General features: G+C 39.3%; 2 long non-coding RNA genes across 2 annotated transcripts; one reads left to right on the top strand and one right to left on the bottom strand.

The window, feature by feature from the left end:
- The first annotated feature begins 404 nt into the window (after nucleotides 1-404).
- On the top strand, nucleotides 405-1,034 carry LOC307038071. Its single transcript, XR_013807878.1, has 2 exons — nucleotides 405-465; nucleotides 903-1,034. It is a non-coding gene; the product is annotated as an uncharacterized lncRNA (long non-coding RNA).
- Nucleotides 1,035-6,594: 5,560 nt separating this feature from the next.
- On the bottom strand, nucleotides 6,595-13,011 carry LOC307035814. The gene is made up of 3 exons (XR_013807217.1): nucleotides 12,819-13,011; nucleotides 6,915-12,449; nucleotides 6,595-6,694 (listed from the first exon to the last, which is right to left on the bottom strand). It is a non-coding gene; the product is annotated as an uncharacterized lncRNA (long non-coding RNA).
- Nucleotides 13,012-13,296: the final 285 nt, after the last annotated feature.

Raw genomic sequence — 13,296 nt, 5'->3', positions numbered from 1 at the left:
TGGCTGCTGGTTCCCTTGTATGCTGACTGGCTATTGGTTCCCTCGTATGCTGACTGGCTGCTGGTTCCCTCGTATGCTGACTGGCTGCTGGTTCCCTCGTATGCTGACTGGCTGCTGGCTGAGTGGGTGGTGTCCACCCTCCCTGTCTCTCCTCACTAGCCATGTCCTCTCTTTCTTCACCCTCACTTTCCTTTCTCTCAGTCTCCTCATCCCTTCTTCCCTCAATCTTTGAGACTAATGTAAGTAGAAGACATGGCACTGTAGATTTTCGAACATTTAAAATATTATACCACTTAAAAATAAGAAATATGACTTTTGTTAATAAGAGTTCATACTTATTATACCTGTGTCACCTTTCACACTATAGCTGTGATCATAAGCTATGGGCTTTGTAGATACAGGTCCCGGGTGAATCGTGGTGCAGGGGCCCTTCTCTTTTTGACCACAGGGCGATGCACGAAGATGGTGGGCATAGCCTCTGCTCTCAGCCTAGTCTTGCCCTTTTTTGTCTTGACAAACTGGTCTGGATCAAAATGTGCCTGCGGAGTGACTTGAGGTTACTTCACACACAGAACAACTCAGTTTTGTCTGCCCACATACATATTCCATAGTGGTTGAATACACAGTATTAGGAAACACTTTATACTTACTGGACATGTTATACTCATTACATACTGTATATAAAATATGACCAAGAATGTGAGACAACTTTATAGAAATTCATATCACATCTGCTACTGATGCCATTTGTCATACTTTGTTAAACTCACAAATAATAAAGTTCCATAACTTCAGTTGGGAACAAATACCACACCTGATCTCCCCAAGGCAATTTCTCATCCAATAGGTGTGCTATATAGGTGTGTATAACCCTTTCTCCTGTCTGTTACTCCCTCTTTCAGCACAAGAACCAGAGGGGGATTTAATGGAGCCTGAATACCTGCACTGAGACCCTCACCCTGCACCCTGAGTCTCAACTCTGTGTTTTTCAAGCCTTTCCCTGTTTTTTTGTATTAAACAAAACATTAAGCTTTCCCAATGGCGTGGTTTTCGTTTTGTGAAAAAGTGCAAATGCAGTGTTTGTATATAATTACATCACATATTTTTTTGCTGTTGGTCGTGAAATTGCTCCTGCTGACTTGAGCCAGCCATTTTTTCCTGCGCTCTGTGTCAGTGGGGAAGCCGTACATTCGTACTCCTTTCTCTGAGCGATATGAGCACCCCCAGGCAGCACAGCAAACCATGTTGGCGACTAGGAGGCAGCAGAGCTAACCAGGACAACACGGAGGAAAAGGCACAGACAAACTGCATGATATGCTATTAAATGTTTATTGAATTCCATGTATTTGCAATGGATGTTCCTAAAACAACACATTTAACATCATCATGATCATGCTGACGCTGCTGCTAGTCCTTTGATAGTCACCTGTCGGTCTCCTGTCCTTTCTGAAAGCCATAAAGATGACATTAGTCATTTAGATAACTTGTGTCCTCAATTACCATGGGATTACTGAAACTACCATGAATTTAAGAAAATGGTAGAAATTAATCTAATCTGAATTTTGAAGCATTCCTTTAGATCCCCTCCCTCTAAATATATCAATAAACATTAGAAAGTGATGCTCCTGACTACCATACAAGTTTAAGAAGATAATATTGGTTTGAAAGAATTCAAAGCTATAAACAGCAACAGGCTCTTTAACCAAGGCACTGTTAGCCTAACATGTAAACTAGTTGTTCACACTAATCCTAATATTATCACTTAATATTAGCAAATTCTATTTTATTTTTTAAAACATATTGATGTAAATACATACACATATCGATTTGTTGTATAAATATTGCAAATCAAAACCTTTATTCACTAATAATTACCAAAAATCGTAGTTCTATCTCCTGCTATCAATACATTCACATTGCCCGCCATGAACTTCCGGGGAAAGATCCTCGTCTGCATGAACCACGTGACGATAACCGTTTTTGGACTTCCGCTGTCGTAACTCTTCTATCTATATGGCGCAGAGTTTACCGCTTGCCAAAAACACATACATTAGCAAGAAACAGCTGCAAATCCTGAAATGAAAAACAAACAAACCCTGAAAACGAATACAACAGAAAAACACTGCATTTACAGAAAAGATGCAGACTAAATACAACAAACAAACCCCGAAAACAAACGCAACAAAAAAACGCTGCAAATACCAAAACGATATGCAAAGTCCAAAGAATCCCGGAAGTGCTCCAGGCCTCCAGGGGGCGCGCTACGTGGAAAAGATTGATGTCTGACCAGACATAGATAGAACGAACAAGAGTGCTGCAATTTGAAGCCGGAGGAAACAAAGTTGATCGAAGTGGAAAAAGTCGATTTATAAGAAGGTACGTTTTGTTTTGATACAAAGAGCGTCATATTCACCCAGCTAGCGTTAGCTAAAGAGCTTGCAAGTCAAGAGACAGCATTGTGCACCTAAATGTAACTCTTGACATCATATAGATATATTAGGTTCAGAGAGGAGTTGGTTTATTGTGCCCCAATGTAAATCCTAATGTGAGAGTTAAAGGACGGTCAACAATATAATGTACCTTGGTCAGTTTGGATTTATCGTGACATTTATTCTTAATTAAAGTGAATTTATCAGTCATTTGTTTGTATGCAGGTGTGGGACATTCCAAATGTTCCAAAAGTGAGCACTCCACGAATGGACAACAGTTTGCCAGGGTAAAATAAAACATTGTCCACATATATTTTGTGCCACAAGAAGCAGAATGTTTTAACAGTACAGTAGTTTGAATATATTTGTTGTTTAACTTTATCAGACCTCTCAGGCACCCACAACCAGAATCTGATTGGGTAAGACTAATTAAAAAGGTAATTATACCGTGTAGGTTTGAATTTGTGAACATGAAATCAATAAATACCTTTGTGTGCACTTATTTCCTGGGTAAAAATAGGATGGAGAACCAACACCATTCCAGGAAGAGGTCCAATCTGCCCCGGGTCAGAACAGCTTCTATAGGTAAACGATGTTGACAGTTGCATCGTGACACAATTGTGTGGTTTGTATCTTTATTTGTACATTTGTTTGTAGCCTCCAATCACAGTGGGTAACATTGCCAGGAAGCAGAACCCTTACACTTTCATAGATTTCCAAATGACACCCACAACATCTTACATCTTAGTGAAGACGATTCAAAAAACACCCACAAATATGTTTCAAAGATCAGATATTGTTTCTTGCATCCATTTCAAATGTTTACAAGGATTGTGCAGGAGTATGACAAAAGTGCTGTTGTCAGTTTAGAACCCAAAGTATAAAAAAACAAACATGAAGAGGACCGACATCCTTTTGTAAATATGACTGTCATGCATATATTATGTATTTGAAAGTAATTATTCAACTATCTTCTCACTGCAGCAACTACAAAAATGTGTATTCACCTATCATTATTGATAGCCAGTCTGAGCCAGAAGACAAAATGGAGCAAACTGCAGAGAAAAGGTATTAATTGTTACTATTACCACTTAATTTTTCTATTCTATACTGTAAATCTTATTACTAGCTTCATCATTTAATATTACAATACATCACTTTGTCTTTCCCAGCACAGAATACCTGACTGCGGAGGACATTGTTGCAGAACTCTCTGCAAAAATAAAAAATACATCTTGCAGCAGGTTCAATATTAATAGAGCCAATGTGTGGGATGGAGCAATCCGCGGCTTCAAACGTGCCTCATTCAATCCATCTCATGAGGTGTCAGTTAAGTTCACTGATGATGAGGGACACACTGAGGATGGAGGGGACACAGGTGGTCCCAAGCGTGAGTTCCTGACCCTCCTTATGGAATGCCTGAGATTGCGAAGAAAACATCACGTCAGCGACTGTTTGTGCCCCATGGCGGTGTGACTTTCCCAGCCGCTCACTGTCTCAAAATCTAATTCTAAATGTATAATGTTCTCTATAAAGATAGAACTAGTACACAATTATGAATGTATAATATAACCTGTTTTGTGTATTTAATCATGCATTGGTCTACAATTTAATGATGTCTTCTACATATTTCACATAAACAGACAATGAAAAAATGTTTCCTTCATGCTGATAACTAGTGTATGCATCTGCCAATTAGTATTCTAAACAGAGTAGTGTGTTGAATCCTTATTTCTTGCATTTGAAACAGATACAATAAAAAAAAAAGTGAATTTACTGTTGTGTTCAACTTCTGCCAAAAACTGTACATTTTTGCCACTGGAGCCACAGAACACTTGAACTGTCCCCAGATGTTGGCCACAGAAAGGACAAAACATGGCTGCCTGAAAAGACATACATTGATGTAGTAAATCCATTTAATCAAGTCAATGAAAAACACACAGTCAAAATAGTGATTAGCTAAATAAATAGAAAGATACATCATGTTTACCGTTGAATCTGTGTTTTGTCTCTCTCTCTCCTTGAATGTCTTCTCTATATTTGTTCTTGAGCATGTCCAGTGGCGGCGCCAGGGTATGGCTGGGGTAGGCTACAGTCATACCAATAAATGGCTTAGCCCTACCTTAGCCCGACCATGAAAAAGTATGTTAAAGTAAGCATGTTGAGAACACGGATTGCGAAAATCTACCGGTCGTGTCCACAACACACAAACTGATCCTGCTGTAACAACAAGTGCACATTACTGACGCAATATGGTTGATACCATTCGGTCTTATGCAAGAGGGGTGCAAGGAATAGTCTAAGTAGTGGGGAAGTTTTATAAACTAAAGGTGTGGAAATTATTTTGCGTTATAATATCAGCGCTGGCGCGGTCAGATCAAAACGCCTCCGAATGCAAAAGAGAGGCAAAGTCCCGCCCATCTACTTCCGACCCATGGGACCCCGGAAGCGTAAAATTATACACTGAAGTCAATGGAGAGAGAAAAGTCATGTTTCGATCCCGTTTGAATTGTGCCACGAATGACACATATGATGTTTGTCAAATTAAAAGAACATTTTGCAAGTCAAAAAAAGAAAAATGTGTCGTAAAACTGCAAAGTTACACGTTTTTTTGTGTGAAACCGCTCAGTGAACTACAGGTCTCTGGTATCGCACAATACGCGTCACCATCAAGAAGATGGCCGTCACGTTAGCAAATTTCACCTGTTTCTTTCAGAATGAGGCGAAAAAGTATAAAACGAGGTGAAAATCACTACAAGTCTGGGCATGTTGAGAGCTGTACATACACGAAAGGGGAGTTAGTCGGTTCTGCAAGAGCCAGCATGCGGGACCGGCTTTACAAGGTTTCAGTGAGTAATATGAGTGCAATGTTTAACGTTAATGTCAGCTAAATAACATTAGCTAACAAGGTACACTAACGTGTTTTGTTTTAGCAACTAGTTTTCTCCTTAAGAACTTTGTGGTCTCTGTGTATGCTGTTATCGGATAACATTAGTGTTCACAAGGTACTCTCCCGTGTTGTTTTAGTTGCTCTTCAGATTGAAGCGGCCAGTTTTATATCGACTATATGTGTGATCTCCTTTTACATCTCGTTGTGTCATTTCAGTTTATTTGCTGTGTGTAGATTCAAGGATTTTGGTTATCTTGTCAATTTGTTTGGTTATTTAGGCACAGCTGTGTGTGACTCCCTCTGGTACACTGGTATGTGTTTTCCTAATGTAGAGAGCATTGATTAATTAATAAACTACACACTGACTCTAGATCCTGACCAAATCCTTTTTTTTTGTTGATCAAATGTTTTTCAAAAATGTATTGTATATTATATAACTGCTGCACATCACAGACCGGAGTCTCTGCTACTGTGGACCACGAAGGAGGCGATCATCATCCCCATCCCCAAAGACCCTGCATGGCATGGAAATCTCCTCCTCCTGGAAAAATTCTACACCCAGCATATGCTGTGTTGGCCAGTAGAGAGGAGCACATTTAAATAAACATACTCTTAACACCCTCGGACTCTGCGTTGTGTTTCGTATGTGTGATGGGGTGTTATGCAGAGGGGAGGAAAACCGGACACAGCAGATTGGGATTGTGGTGGAGATGCTGAGCAGTTATTTAATTGTTGCATGTAATTATCATTATACTGCGTGATTCTTAGTTATTCCATCTTTTGCTGTAACATGGATCTGTATGTAACTTTATATTTACTTGTTATCTACCACACTTCCTTCTACATCATACACCATCATTATACATGATGGTGTATATAGGATATATATATTTGTATACATATCTGTAAATTGTATAATTTTATTTTTTCGTATTTGGGATTTCTCTTTTGTCCACTCAAATACACTTGTCCCTTTCTCTTTTCCATGTGGAAATTGGCAGCTGCATATTCTGCTTTTCTCATCTGGCTCCCTGTCTGCTCGTCTACAATGAGACAATTATATAATTAATTACTAATAATCATTTAAACCTGTTATTACCAATATTTCACAAATTCTTCATGTAAACTTAAGAGCACAGCTGTATGTTGAGTATGTCAACATTGCTTGGTTCATCTTACTGGGGGGCAGCTACATGGATGTCGTGCAGTCCACAATAATTTTGCAATTGAAGGCAGAGTGAATTTATTATTGACTCAGAATGAAGCACAACTTCATGTCATACAATACATTGACTTTATCTGTAATTGTGTAAAAAAATATGAGCATTGATTAGCAAGCAGGACCTGCAGGAACAGAGAATGGTGATGGATGGAGCTGGGAAGAGAAAATAATAAAGAAAACAGATCAGCTTTATTATCGGATATTAAAAAATCAATTTCAAAACAAGTTGCCGCTCCTACAGTTTTCTAGTATGTAAAGATGATTTCACATGACCAATGCAAAATATCACACTCAATACATGTGTGTCTCTGGGGGGTGCATTGTGCCTTTGATGTATATAAATAATATACCATAACCAAATACTATTACGTACAGTGGAAATCAGGTTGCCAGCGCAGGTCAGTCCAGTGTGCATGTTCCTCAGGGTCTCAGCAGTTACAGGTGAGGTAAAGAAAATAAAAGAGAAAAAGGTCAGCAAAAAAACTTTAAAGTAACAACACTGAATAATTATCTCTTTTAATAATTTTATCTCAGTAATCACTCAACTACTGGCTTTCCAACAAACAGATTGACTCACTCTCACTATCATCACAATGAAACACGTCCAGAAGAATGTCATGCAAAGCTGCCTGCCTTCCTTCCTTCGACTCTCCTTGAACTGCCTGATCTTTTAATGTTCAATGTTAACCATTTGTGCAGATAGCATTAAGTAGAAAAGATCGCTGATGCTAATGTGGCGTTAGCCTACCTCCCGCCCCCTTAGCACCTCGTGGAGGGGGCGATAGGCTACTCTTCAAATGTTTCACAAAATACTTACCATCATGACTACTCTTACTGTTTAACATTTTGGTTTACTTCATGTTAAGGCTAATACAAATGACAAGGCTAAGTAATGTAATGTAATGCTAACTAACATGCTCGCTACTAGCTAGGTAGCTAACTTGACTATGTTCCATGCAAAACATGTACATTACCTGATTTGTTTGGTCCAACGACTCCTGGTCCTTTCATCAGACGGGAAGCGATAGAACGAGCAAGTGGTATACAACATAGATTAGCTCCATGGCATAATGCCAAAACCCACAAAATAAAGCAAAAGTCGAGACAACCTGAAAGGATATGGCGTTCCACTAAACTTGAAGAATCTCGTTTAATTTGGCATATTACTCTCAATGAATATAAGAAAGGACTGCGTAAAGCGAGAGCAGCCTACTAGTCTTCATTAATAGATGAGAATAAGAGTAATGCAAGATTTCTTTTCAGCACTGTTGCCAGGCTGACAGAGAGCCACAGCTCGACTGAGCCTTCTATTCCCATAGCACTCAGTAGTAATGATTTTATGTGCTTTTTTAATGATAAAATTGTTACTCTTAGAAACAATATCAATGACCTCTTGCCTTTGACCAGTATAGTGTTATCAACAGCTCCCGGAAACGTAAGTTCTAATATTACACTAGATAGTAAACTAGAATGCTTTTCAGCCATAAACCTTGAACAATTAAATTCAATGATTCTCTCTTCTAAACCGTCAACGTGTATCTTAGACCCGATTCCAACTAAGCTGTTAAAAGAAGTTTTTCCATTAATTAGCACTTCTTTATTAAATATTATGAATATGTCTTTATTATCAGGCTATGTTCCACAATCATTCAAAGTAGCAGTGATAAAACCGCTTCTTAAAAAGCACAACCTCGATCCAGAGGATTTAGCCAATTATAGACCTATTTCTAATCTTCCGTTCCTCTCAAAAATTCTTGAGAAAGCACTCGCAAAACAGCTGTGTGATTACTTAAAAAACTATGATTTATTTGAAGATTTTCAGTCTGGCTTTAGAACACAACATAGCACAGAGACAGCTCTGGTTAAAGTCACAAATGACATTCTAATAGCCTCAGACAAGGGACTTGTCTCTATTCTTGTCTTGCTCGATCTTAGTGCTGCACTTGATACTATCGACCATGATATCCTATTGCAAAGACTAGAGCACTTAGTTGGCATACAGGGAACTGCTTTAGGCTGGTTTAGGTCCTATCTATCTGAACGCTCTCAGTTTGTACGTGTCAACGATGAATCTTCCATGCAAACCAAAGTTAGCCATGGAGTGCCACAGGGCTCAGTGCTTGGACCTATTTTGTTCACAATATATATGCTTCCGTTAGGCAATATTATAAGGAATCATTCTGTAAACTTTCATTGTTATGCGGATGATACTCAACTATATTTATCAATCAAGCCTGATGAAATTAATCATCTAAATAAAATTCAAGACTGCCTCAAGGACTTAAAAACGTGGATGACCTTAAAATGTTTGATGTTAAACACGACCAAAACTGAAGTTATTGTACTTGTCCCGAAGAATCTACGAAACAAATTATTTAAAGATATACTAACTATGGATGGCATTAATTTGGCCTCCAGTGAGACTGTAAGGAATCTTGGTGTTATATTTGATCAGGATTTATCCTTTAACACCCACATAAAATCAATTTCAAGGACCGCCTACTTCCATCTACGTAACATTGCAAAAATCAGGCATATCTTGCCTCAAAACGATGCAGAGAAATTAGTCCATACATTTGTTACTTCAAGGCTGGATTATTGTAACTCCTTATTATCAGGGTGTACCAAGAAGTCAGTCAAGTCGCTTCAGCTGATTCAAAAATGCTGCAGCTCGTGTACTAACCAGAGTTAGGAAAAGGGACCACATTACTCCTGTTCTGGCTGCCTTACACTGGCTCCCTATAGAACACAGGATAGCATTTAAAATTCTTCTTCTGGCCTACAAAGCCCTTAATGGGCAGGCGCCATCTTACCTTAAATAACTCATTATACCCTACTGTCCTACTAGGGCATTGCGTTCCAAGAATGCAGGGTTGTTGGTTGTTCCTAGAGTCTCTAAAAGTACAATGGGAGCCAGAGCCTTTTCTTATCAAGCTCCACTTTTGTGGAATCAGCTTCCAGTTTGTGTTCGGGCGGCAGACACCCTATCCGTTTTTAAGAGTGCGCTTAAGACCTTCCTTTTTGATAAAGCTTATAGTTAGGGCTGATTAGATTCAGCCCCTAGACATTGGCACAGCAGAGCGCTTATTTACATCCCTGACCAAAGTGCTAAGGTAATTGTAAAATCAATAGGCCTACTGTCCAAACAATTAAAATAGGCTACTGTCTCAAGAGGCTGACCACTGACCAGTAATGTTGTACTTTGATTTCCAGTGAGAGGAACATCGACTGGAACAACCTAGTCGCCTTCAACAGTGACAACGCCAGTGTTATGAAAGGCAGACATAACTCTGTTGCCAGTCGCATCAAAGAGCTGCAGCCAGGCGTCGTCGATATAGGCTGCATTTGCCATCTAGTCCAGGATGTGGAATCAAAGCGCTCCACCAGCCCATTGAAGAGGTTCTGCAGGCCATATACAGTTACTTTGACATCAGGTAGGCTAAGCATATTGATATGTTGATATGTATCACAATACACTTAGGGTAGTATAGTCTCTGCTACACATTTTGACAGATATTGGATGTAATAATAATAATCAACCCCCCCTCTTTATTTATTTTTTTATAAACCTTAGTGCCAAGCGATGTGAGCTCTACAAAGAGTTTGTTGAGTTCACAGATACAGACACTCTGAAGCTTCTCAGGTACTGCGCAACAAGGTGGCTCAGCCTGCTGACCTGCATCAACCGAGTCCTGAATCAGTGGAATGCACTGCTGGCATATTTTGAGAGTCACGAGGATGTGGAGAAGCCTGGGAAAGTGAGGATGCTGGCAGGCCACTTGTCCAGCAAGGAGACAAAGTTCTTCTTCTTCTTCCTCCTCTCCCACGCTCTGAAACCACTGGTGGATTTCAATGTTGCCTTTCAGGTGAGCATAGATAATGTAAACATATTTAGAGCATTAGGGTCTCCATGTTCAATTATTATCATTACCAACTGAAGGACCCCTCTTGCTAATGGCATCATGTTTCATAACTGATAAATCCATCATGTGTTCCTAGGCTGAGGGGCTGATGGTGCATAGGCTGCACAAGGAAATGTGCAGCCTTGTACGGCGATATCTAAGAAGGTTTCTCCCTGCCCACCTCATTGCAGATGTGCCTCTAAAGGAAATCCAGTTCCAGGACACCAGCCTGCAGTTTCCTGATGAAGATCTCTTTATTGGGGATTAGGCACAGACCTTCCTGGAGGATAACAAAGACGAGCCGCCTGTCCCAAGGATGCTTCAGTAAGCTAAGTGTCCAAAAAACAACTGCAATCCTATCATTAGATTACAGTAGATTAGATTTCCTTCATTGTCAATGTACTGAAACAACAACATTAAGACATCCCGGAGCTCCAATATTAAAATAGATACTAATATAAACAATGGGGGCTCAATATACTATTATATGACAGAAGTACATATATACACACCCGCCCACACACACACACACACACACACACACACACACACACACACACACACACACACACACACACACACACACACACACACACACACACACACACACACACACACACACACACACACACACACACACACACACACACACACACACACACACACACAAAGTAACTGAATCATATTGTAATTGTGCATCTGATCATGTCATAGGGCAGTGAGAGGCTTCTTTGTAGCTGTGACTACAAAGATGCTGAGAGTGTTTCCCCTGGACAACATCGTCCTACAAAATCTGATCGTGTTGGACCCAGAGTCACGGCATAAGTTCACCCCAAGCTCAGGTACAGTAGTGAAACTTTTATTTAGTGTGTTTTTATTCTTTTTGTATTTAATTGAGGTTGGTTACAGAGAAAACATAATATTCAGTTATTCATTTTTATTTACAGTGGTAGAGCTAGGGAAGAGGCTGCATCAGCTCAGGTTGGATCTGTCTAGCCTTAGGGAAGAAGTGGTGGAGTACCAGGTTGTTGATAGGGCAGAACTTCCTGAGGAGACACGAGTGGACAGGTTTTGGGCTCTCATTGGAAAGGATGGAAGGTTCAAGAACCTAGCACAGTTGATGATGGCACTTTTGTGCATTCCACACAGCAATGCCTCATCAGAGAGGGTGTTCAGCATGGTGAGGAAGATAGTGACAGAAAACAGAAGGTAGAACAGTAGATGCTTATTGTAGTTGTAAGTGCTATAAACATTTGAAGATAAAATCATAAGAACATCGACATTTACGATTGGTAGAAGACAGGAAAAAAACTACAGTCAACAGTTCCTTTTTAATGTCAAGTTATCTGCTAGGTTACTATGGACGGTTAGGGTTGGGGTTAGAAAGACAATTTAGCCATTTGAGTATCAGAAAAGCCTTTTTGACATTACTTGACATTTTGAAAATGACATTTTGACATTTCTTGAATCTAGATGAATTTCATTTAGCTTTTTGTAGATGGCCCATTCAATAAAAAATGTTTTAACATATAAATCCTGTTGCAGTGTGCTTTTTATTCTTTTTAACCTCTTAAGCACTGAGCCTGTTTTTCAGGTTTCAGGCTCCAAAATGCCACTAACACAGCAAAGACTATATCTTCACTTCTAAAAGGGGTAAATTAATAACATTTTCTCTCAAAGCAAGGTTACATCTGTGAGTTGGATGTAGAACTGTTAGAGTCAATCTAGATGTTTTTATTTTAAAGTAAATTCAGATGGAACATAGTAAAAACATGTAAATGATAATGTCCGCCTAAAAAAAAAACCTTACTTATAGTGAAAACCACACTTGAATGTAGACCAAAAGCTTTAGGAATCCAAACTATAACATATCATAAGTACCCTGTATCAAGATTGATGCAAAACAAGTGAAATTTGACCTTTTTAGAGAGGTTTAGAAAAATAAATTCCAGGCGGACTCACCTCTGGATAACTTGGGAACCATCGGTTCCATTTGACCTTTTTCACTGTAAAAATAATTGTATTACTTTGAATTATCACTATAGGTATTCATTCCATCCAAATACAACTGTTGTGAAAAAAATAAAAATTAAAAAAACATACTCTGTTATCCTCTTAGGCCCCACAATGCTAACAGTGAGCCCCTGGATTAGCCCCGAGCGAAAAATGCTAACCTATTATGCACCGGAAATCACTCCTAGCTCCCTTATTACTTATCCCAGCTGCACATCCAACACATCTTTTATGATCGTAAAGACACAGAATCTAACGGTGCCCACCTCAACACTGAAAGATACACACTTGCAACGTTATCAACAAAAACGTAAATCAAAAGAAGTGGCGCTGGGTAGCTACACAATGCTAACGTGGCTTACCTTTGTCTTTGTCTGGTCTAAACTGGTCTTCAATGGCATTAAAACGATAACAACGATGATGTAATTAATCCATAGGTTAATATCCAATGTGGCTGTGTCCCCTTTGAAATGTTCTGATAATCTATAAGCAATAAAACTGCAATTCCGTTATCTGCTGTCCACTCTGTGCTCCGTGGGCTCTGGGTCCTGCAATTCCTGCTTCCTTACGTAGTAAACAATAAGTAAAGTCTGCTGCGTAAAGTGCTTACGCCGGCTGGCATTCTTCATACTTTACGCAGGACCATATCTCTGGAACCCATTGGTCGATTTGGGTGATTTACACCTTTTTGTTAACCAAAATATCCAATAGAATCAAGGGGCAGTTCCCAAATCCACGTAAACATTACCATAGAACTATATAATAGAAAAGCAAACAAGGCACATCTGAAAGTACAAGCCTGGACGAAAAAACTTTATACCCAGTATATTGCCATAAATA

This window comes from Notothenia rossii (genome assembly GCF_949606895.1).
Source record: "Notothenia rossii genome assembly, chromosome: 4".
Classification (NCBI taxonomy): Eukaryota; Metazoa; Chordata; class Actinopteri; order Perciformes; family Nototheniidae; genus Notothenia; species Notothenia rossii.
This window is presented reverse-complemented; position numbering and strand designations above follow the sequence as displayed.